Source organism: Myotis yumanensis, unplaced genomic scaffold (genome assembly GCF_028538775.1).
Source record: "Myotis yumanensis isolate MYYU_CA2020_CCGP unplaced genomic scaffold, mMyoYum1.0.hap1 SCAF_3, whole genome shotgun sequence".
NCBI lineage: Eukaryota > Metazoa > Chordata > Mammalia > Chiroptera > Vespertilionidae > Myotis > Myotis yumanensis.
The window spans coordinates 94,730,039-94,738,215 of record NW_027223754.1 but is presented as its reverse complement, the minus strand read 5'-3'; the positions used below and the strand labels follow the sequence as shown (position 1 = coordinate 94,738,215).

At 40.8% G+C, this 8,177-nt stretch overlaps 1 non-coding gene across 1 annotated transcript; it reads right to left on the bottom strand.

The window, feature by feature from the left end:
- Window positions 1-506: 506 nt before the first annotated feature.
- On the bottom strand, window positions 507-697 carry LOC139007951 (U2 spliceosomal RNA). Its single transcript, XR_011471074.1, has one exon. It is a non-coding gene; the product is annotated as a U2 spliceosomal RNA (small nuclear RNA).
- Between the last annotated feature and the right edge of the window lie 7,480 nt (window positions 698-8,177).

Below are 8,177 nucleotides of genomic sequence, written 5' to 3'. Positions count from 1 at the left end.
TAAATCTTTTTTTATATATATTTTTATTGATTTTTTACAGAGAGGAAAGGAGAGAGAGAGAGAGTCAGAAACATAGATGAGAGAGAAACATCAACCAGCTGCCTCCTGCACACCTCCCACTGGGGATGTTCCCCCCAACCAAGGTACATGCCCTTGACTGGAATCGAACCTGGGACCTTTCAGTCTGCAGGCCGATGCTCCATCCACTGAGCCAAACCGGTGTTGGCTGATTTCTTTCTTGATCTTGTTAACCCCTTCATGTTTAGAAATGTGTTATTTAGTCTCTGTGTTTTTTTAATTTTCCCTTGTAATTGATTTCTAGTTTAAAATCACTGTGGTCTTGTCATTTCAATCTTCTTAATTTATTGACACTTGTTTGTGTCCTTACATGTTGTCTATCCTGAAAAATGTTTTATGTGCAGTTGAGAAGAATGTATATTCTGCTTCTTTGGGGTGAAATGCTCTAAAAATGTCTGGCTTAATGTGTCTTTTTTTTTTTTTTTTTTTTTTGATTCACCATTCCCAGAGGTACTGCAATACTGGGTTGATGCATGGAGTGAATGGAGCAAGCTTCTATTCCATCTCCCTGCTCAAAAAATTCATTTAATATATTGTTCTTAGATAGAGGACATATCAGATATTACACTGATAAGAACAGATACTACACTTGATCTTAGCCAAAAGGCTGAGAAGTGATGTAATGTGTCATTTAAGGCCACATTTTCTTGTTAATTTTTTGTGTGTGTCTGGAAAAGCTATCCATTGATGTCTTGGAGTGGTAAAATCCCCTACTATGACTGCATTACTATCTATCTTTCCCTTATCGTCCATCAGTATTTGCTTTACATATTTAGTTGCTTCCATTTAGGGCACTTAGTTGTTTACAATGATTATATTCTCTTGTTGGATTGGTCCTGTTATCCTGATCTAATGTCCTCTTTGTTTCTTAATATGGCTTTTGTTTTGCAATTTTGTCTGATTGCTACCTAGCTTTTGGTTGGTTAGTTTGTTTCAATTTTCATAAAATATCTTGTTCCATTTCTTTTTAAAAAAATATATTTTATTGATTTTTTACAGAGAGGAAGGGAGAGGGATAGAGAGTTAGAAACATCCATAAGAGAGAAACATTGATCAGCTGCCTCCTGCACACCCCCCACCGGGGATGTGCCTGCAACCAAGGTACATGCTCTTGATCGGAATTGAACCTGGGACCCTTTAGTCCGTAGGCCGACGCTCCATTCACTGAGCCAAACCTGTTAGGGCTTGTTCCATTTCTTTATTTTCGGTCTGTGTGTGTCTTTTGATCCAAAGTGAGTGTCTTGTAGACAGCATATACATGGGTCTTGTTTTCTTATCCATTCAGCTACCCTATGTCTTTTGACTTAATCATTTAATCCATTTTCATTTAAAATGATTATTGATAGGTATGCATTTATTGACATTTCATTATTTACTAGAGGCCCAGTTCATGAAATTCATGCATGAGGGGGAGGGGGGGCGGGAGGGGGGGCGAAGAGTGTGTGTCCTTCAGCCCAGCCTGCACCCTTTCCAAACTGGGACCCCTCAAAGGGGCAGTTGGACATCCCTCTCACAATCCAGGACCACTCGCCTACCTGCCTGCCTGATTACCCCTAACTGCTTCTGCCTGCCAGCTTGATCACCCCCTAACCACTCCCCTGCCAGCCTGGTCACCCCTAACTGCCCTCCCCTGCTGGCCTGGGTCTCCCCCCCAACTGCCCTCCCCTGCTGGCCTGGTCCCCCCCAACTGCCCTCCCCTAAAGGCCTCGTCCCCCCCAAACTGCCCTCCCCTGCTGGCCTGGGTCTCCCCCCCAACTGCCCTCCCCTGCTGGCCTGGTCCCCCCCAACTGCCCTCCCCTGAAGGCCTCGTCCCCCCCAAACTGCCCTCCCCTGCTGGCCTGATCACCCCCAATTGCCCTCCCTTTCAGGCCTGGTCCCTCCCAACTCCCCTCCCCTGCTGGCCTGATTGCTCACAACTGCCCTCCCCTGCTGGCCATCTTGTGGAGGCCATCTTGTGTTCACATGGAGGCAGCCATCTTTGACCACATGGGGTGGCCATATTGTGTGTTGGAGTGATGGTCAATTTGCATATCACTCTTTTATTAGATAGGATATTTACTTTTCCTCCCCCACCTATTTTTTTCCCCTTAAAAAAGTCCTTTTAATATTTCTTGTAATGCTAGTTTGGTGCTGATAAACTCCTTAATCTTTTTCTTGTCTGGGAAGGTATTTATCTTTTCTTCAATTTAAAGAAAAGCCTTGATGGTTAGAATAGTCTGGCTTGTGGTTTTTTGCTTTTCATCATTTTGAATATTTTGTGCCAATCCTTTCTGGTCTGCAAAGCTTTTGTTGAGATATCAGTTGAAATTCTTATGGGAGCTCCCTTGTAAGTGACTATTTTTCCCTTGCTGCTTTTAGGATTCGTTTTTGTCTTTAACCATTAGCATTTTAATTATAATGTGTCTTGGTGGGGGCCTCTTTGGGTTTATCTTGCTTTGAACTCTCTTCACTGCCTGGACTTGTGTGTTTTTTTCTTCACAAGGTTAGGGAAGTTTTTAAGTCATTATTTTTTTAAATAAGCTCTCAATCCCTTGCTCTCTGTCTTCTCCTTCTGGTACTCCTATGATGTGAGTGTTATTCCACTTGATTTTGTTCCAGAGTCCATTCAAAATTCTCTCATTGCTTTGGATTTTTTTTTTCCTGTTCTGATTGGGTGTTTTCTGCTACCTCTTTTTCCAAATCATGGATTCTATCCTCTGCTTCATTTAATCTACTGTTGATTCTTTCTAATGTGCCTTCATTTCAGTTATTACATTCTTAATTTCTTACTTTTGGGGGGGAGAGGGTTCTATGTCTCTATATCCTCTATGCCTACTTTCCTTTGTCTGAAGTACTCACTGATGTCACCTATTCTTTGCCTAAATTTCTTAAGCATCGTTATAACCAGTGTTTTGAACTCTGAATCCAGTAGTTTGCTTGCCTCCATTTCATTGAATTCTTTTTCTCAAGATCTTTTCCTCTTCTTTCATTTGGGAAAAACTTTCCTTGTCTCTCCATTTTGGCTACCTCTCTGTGTATTTATCTGTATTAGGAAGATCTGCTACATCTCCCTGTTTGGCAGGGTAGCCTTATGTAATAGATGTCCTCTGGGTCCCCTTGGTGCAATATTCTTAATCACCTGAGCCAGATGCTCCAGGAGTGCCCTTTGTATTCGTTGTGTATACCTTACTGTTGTAGTTGAGCATTGATTGCTGTTAGCACATTAGTGGGTAGGATTGACCCTCAGGTTAGTAGATGGCTGTGAGTATTGGTCACAACCATAGCAAATGAGCTGCTGTGCAGAGGCTGATACCATGAAGTGGAGCCTAGTGTTTGCCAAGATCTCTCTTAGGGTGGGCCACTTGGTGAGCCAGTCTGGTGATGGTCTATTGTGGTCTGAATCCAGCCACCTGGTGTGTTGATTATGGGGTCCCTTGGGAGGGACTCCAGTGCAGGTCAATGTCATTCACTGTCTTTACCATCTGAGAGCTACCTGTTATGAGCAACAAATTTATCTACACTTGATAACTGCCTCTGGAGGGGCCAAGCTGCAAACAGAAGCTGGCTACCATTAGTACCATGCCCTGGGTAGGTAAGTAAAAGGCCCATGCACCCTGAGAGCTGCCATAACCTGCCAGCTCCTTGTTAAGCTCGTCTACTAAAAGAGTCTTGGCTCATACATGAGTTGTGTGAAACAGGGTCTTGAGCAATCAATAGTGTAGGGAGGCTGATATTCACCAGGTTAATACAGATTCAGGTTCAATGCTTGTGGTGAGCTGGAGGCTACTCAGCAAAAGTCTCAGGTACACTGAGAACAGCTTCCACCTGCCTGGGGCCTGCAGACCTTTTCCATAAAGAGGGGTCTCAGGAAGTCAGCAGATTGGAGCTAGTAGAATTCACCAGGCTAATGCAGATTAAGATTTGGCCATGTGGGGTGAAGGCTCATAAAAGGAATAGTAGCTCCTGTTATAACTCCTGTGGGAAGATGGCCCTTGTCCTGAAGCTACATAATTCAGTTTCTCTCTGTCATCTCTAGAGCTTGACTAGAATTCTTCGAAAAGTTTATTAATAAAGACTGTAGTGTGGGCCCAAGCTAGTTGGTGCTGAGACAGCCTTGAGCCATGTGGAAATTGGGTAGGGAGTGGTCTCAGGGAATCATCAGGGTAGAGCTAGTGGAGTTCACCAGGATAATATAGATTCAGATTTGGCCATGTGGGGGTACCACTGAACATAGAGACATTGGTGGTTGTTCCTCAATCCCTTGTCACAAAGCCATACAACTCAGTCTCTTCCTATATGCTTCTGGTGACCCCCTCCCCATCCTGAGCCATAGTTCCTTTGCCACAGCCCAGAGCCTGAAAATGAAAGTTTGTGTGCTAGCTTTTTAAGAGGACATCTGGGTTTCCAGCAGCCTTTGTCTCACCCAGAGAGGTGGAGTCCTTATTGAGCCACTGATTTTAACAGCCAGATGTTATCTGGGCTTCTCTTTCCATCACTGGTGTTTTTAGCTGAGGAGCTTGATGTGGGGTTTACACCCCTCGCTCCTCAAGTGGAAACTCTGCAGCTGCAATATCCCTCCCAATTTTGAACCACCACATATGGGTGTGGGTCCAGCCTGCTTCCACGTCTCCACTCCTCCTATTAGTCTCCATGTGGCTTATTCTTTATATCCTTAGTTATAGGACTTCTGTTCACATAGTCTTCAGGTGATTATACAGTTTGATTATTCTATAATTTAGTTGTAATTTTGATGTGATCATGAGAGTAGGTGAGTGCAACTTACATCTACTCTGCCAACTTGACTGAAATCCCACCATTTCTTATTTAAAAGGCAATGAATACAACAGACAAAGCACAAAGTAATAGTGCCTTCCTCATCACCCTAAAGACAATGTTGCCTAATATTTATATACGTATTTAAAATTACAGTAATCAAAAATTATAGTAAATTTTCCCCTGGAAAACCAATGTTTTATTTAACATATATTTTATGTGTTTAGTACAAAGAAATAATTGTTGTTATCTAAGGTAATAAACAAACTGGAGGTAGAAAAATTAATTGGGATGTTGTTATTACAGTGAAGACAAGAGACAATGACGATCTGAAGTGTAGCATTTTAGTAATGGTCAAGGTGAAGGTGAGGGAATGTATTTGAGACCTATATTTGAGGTAAAATTGATATAAGAATCACTGGGTCTGTGGTGTGACAGAGTCAAAATAATCATATATTAATTTTCAGGTTCTTAGCTTGAGTGACCAGGCAGGTGATAATGGCATTAAAATAAGGAAAATGAAAGGAGAACAGATTTAGAGAAGAGTATAGAAAATTTTGTTTTAGATATGTTGAATTTGAGATTCTAATGGGATAGTCAAGATGAATTTGGATATATTAGTCTGAAGCTCTAGTGGTTTCTTTGAACTGAAAATGTAGCTTTTATAGCCATCGTCATATAGGAATAGTATAGAGCATCAAAAAGCTGTGGTTCAAAGATTACATTTGTGGAACACAAAATATTAAGTGTGGAAAAAATAAGAGAAACCTACAAAGAGAACAGAAAACAATAGAGATGTTCAAGGTAAACCAGGTACATCCAAGGAAGAAAAGGTTTTAAGAGGATGGGAGAGGTAAACAGTGCCAAAAAAATATCATAATGGTTCAGTAAGAATAAGACTAAAACATGTTCATTATAAAATTTTTAAGTTATTAATGTCCTTAGCAGGAGCAGTTTCATTGGAGTGGCTTATGAGATGACTGGGTCTTCAAAAAGAAGACAATTGTAGACTAATGTTATGAACCTTTTGGCTGGCATGTTGCCTAATTTGCTACAGTAGTTATACAGGTAAATAAATGAAAATTTAAATTATAATTTAGAGTACTTTATTTAATAATTGATTGAAAAAATAAATACAACATAGGTAAAGCATTATCCAAGGGATCAAACCTCTTTAGTTTTTGAGCAAACATTTTGTATGTTTCTCTTCAAAGATAGTTTCTCTTCAAAGTTATCTTTATTCTATTCCAATTGAAGACAACTCCTAAATAGCCTAGAGATCTCTGAATACATGTTCTTTTTATTATTTTTATTGCAGAATATGTAGTCTCCAGATGTTCAGAGCTTCTGATTAATGGTAATGATTACATGCCACAATGAAAATAGTGGAATACAGAATACTTAACATTTATTCCACTGAAGTGTGTTTAAAATTATTTTCATCAACAGGAGAAAAAGCAAGGCAAGAAAAGTAGATTATGTCACAAGGAACTTGTACTAAATATAGGAAATCCAAGTGTCTGGGGTATATTATACCCCAAGCTGACATTTGCCCTGGTAAGAATAGTGCTGGAGACTGCTTGTGACAAAGATGAAAGGCAACAATTTCTATCATCCTGAAAGAAAGAAAAAAAAATCAATAGAAGAACATTTTTTTGAAAGAATGCTTTATCTTTTTCAATTGTACCTCTTTTCTTCTATACAAGCCCCTATAAGAATGTGAATGTTTTAGAATGTCATATTACTTCTTACCTTCTGGATGTGACTCATCTTGTAAAGAGCTAAATTTTTCAGGAGCAAAATATTTTGAGAAATTCAGTTGTTTCTGAATACACTTCCAGTACTAAATTGTCATAAATACTGAGGTATTAATGAAGAATTGCTTGGAAACTTACAATGTCTTCAAAATACCAGTTTGAATCTCAGTAACTACAGGCTCTCAAAAGCAAATTTTTACTGCTAGATGGCAGTTGTTAGTTCATCATTCCTGGGCTGGGCCTGGATGCACCCACCTGGTTTTCTTATCAAAGCCTTTCAGCTTTCATAATATTTTAGCACAGTATTAAAAACTATAAATTTGGAGCCAGAAATATCAGGATTCTGGTTCTGCTACTTACTGTGTATAACCTTAGGTAAGTTCCTCAGTCTCTCTATACCCATTAAATGTGGGAAGAATAGTAGCACCCATGGGGTTTAGGAAAGAATGAAATAAGAAGAAAGCTTAACATCTAACAATTATTCAATGTTACTCTTGTAGTTTTTTTTTCATTCATATCATCCTATCTTGTGGACAGATTAAGATAATCATATGTTCACCATCATCATTATTATCATCTGTGGGAGCACAGGTATTAGATGGAGAAGACATGAGAAGTCATAGGCATATAGGAGAGACTTTATTGCAGACCAAGTAGCCATTGCTAACAAGGAGCCATCCAACAAAGTAGTTCTTCAAAGTAGCCCCACAAAACAGCTGCACATCAGCTGGTCAGTAACACACTTTTATACTAACTTAGACAAACGAGGCTTCTTGCTAAATAGTGACATCAATATTTGGGTTATAGAAAGGTACACCTGCACAGTGTATACAGTAAAACTGCTGTGTCATTGCCTTTGCACATACATATGGCAAACTGACCTTGAACATGCAGCGTACTCTAATTAGGGTTCCCACATCATCCATCACTAGCATCAACCTCTGACATTAATTGAAGGCTTGTTGAGAGTCAAACACCAAGAATATATTAGAAAAAGCAAGAAATATAAGACTGACTTTCAAGATGGACAATCTAACTGGGGAGCCATGGCATCCTAATATATAAAACCCAGGGTCCGTAACATCCAAAATGACTGAAGGCTCAAACGAATGCCAGGCTGCGCAAGCAGCAGGCTCCGGTGGGTGGGGATTGGCGAGCAGGCTGACCTGCTGACCTCTCAGGGAGAGAGAGAGGCAGGGCTGATCAGTGGCTACCACGGCTGCTAGAAAAACCTGGAGAGAGAGAATCTGGGTGTGATCTGCAGCCTCAAGAATCAGACCCTGCTCTCTCTCTCTCCAGGCCTCAGCAGCAGCCATGTCTCTCTGTCTTCAAGAGATCAGCTGTTCATCCCGCTTGCCAGAAGCCTGGAATGGCTGTTGATCAGCCCTGCCTCTCTGATCAGGCCCAGAGATAGGCCTGGAGACACTGACTGGCATAGAAACTGACCAATCAGAACCAAATCTGGGTGGACTGTGAGGAGCCAATGGCTGCCTAAGAGGCAGAGCTTTTGACACTGAGTGGCATAGAAACCAACCAATCAGAACCTACTCTGGGTGAACTGTGAAGGCAGAACCTAAGGTGGGGGCTGAG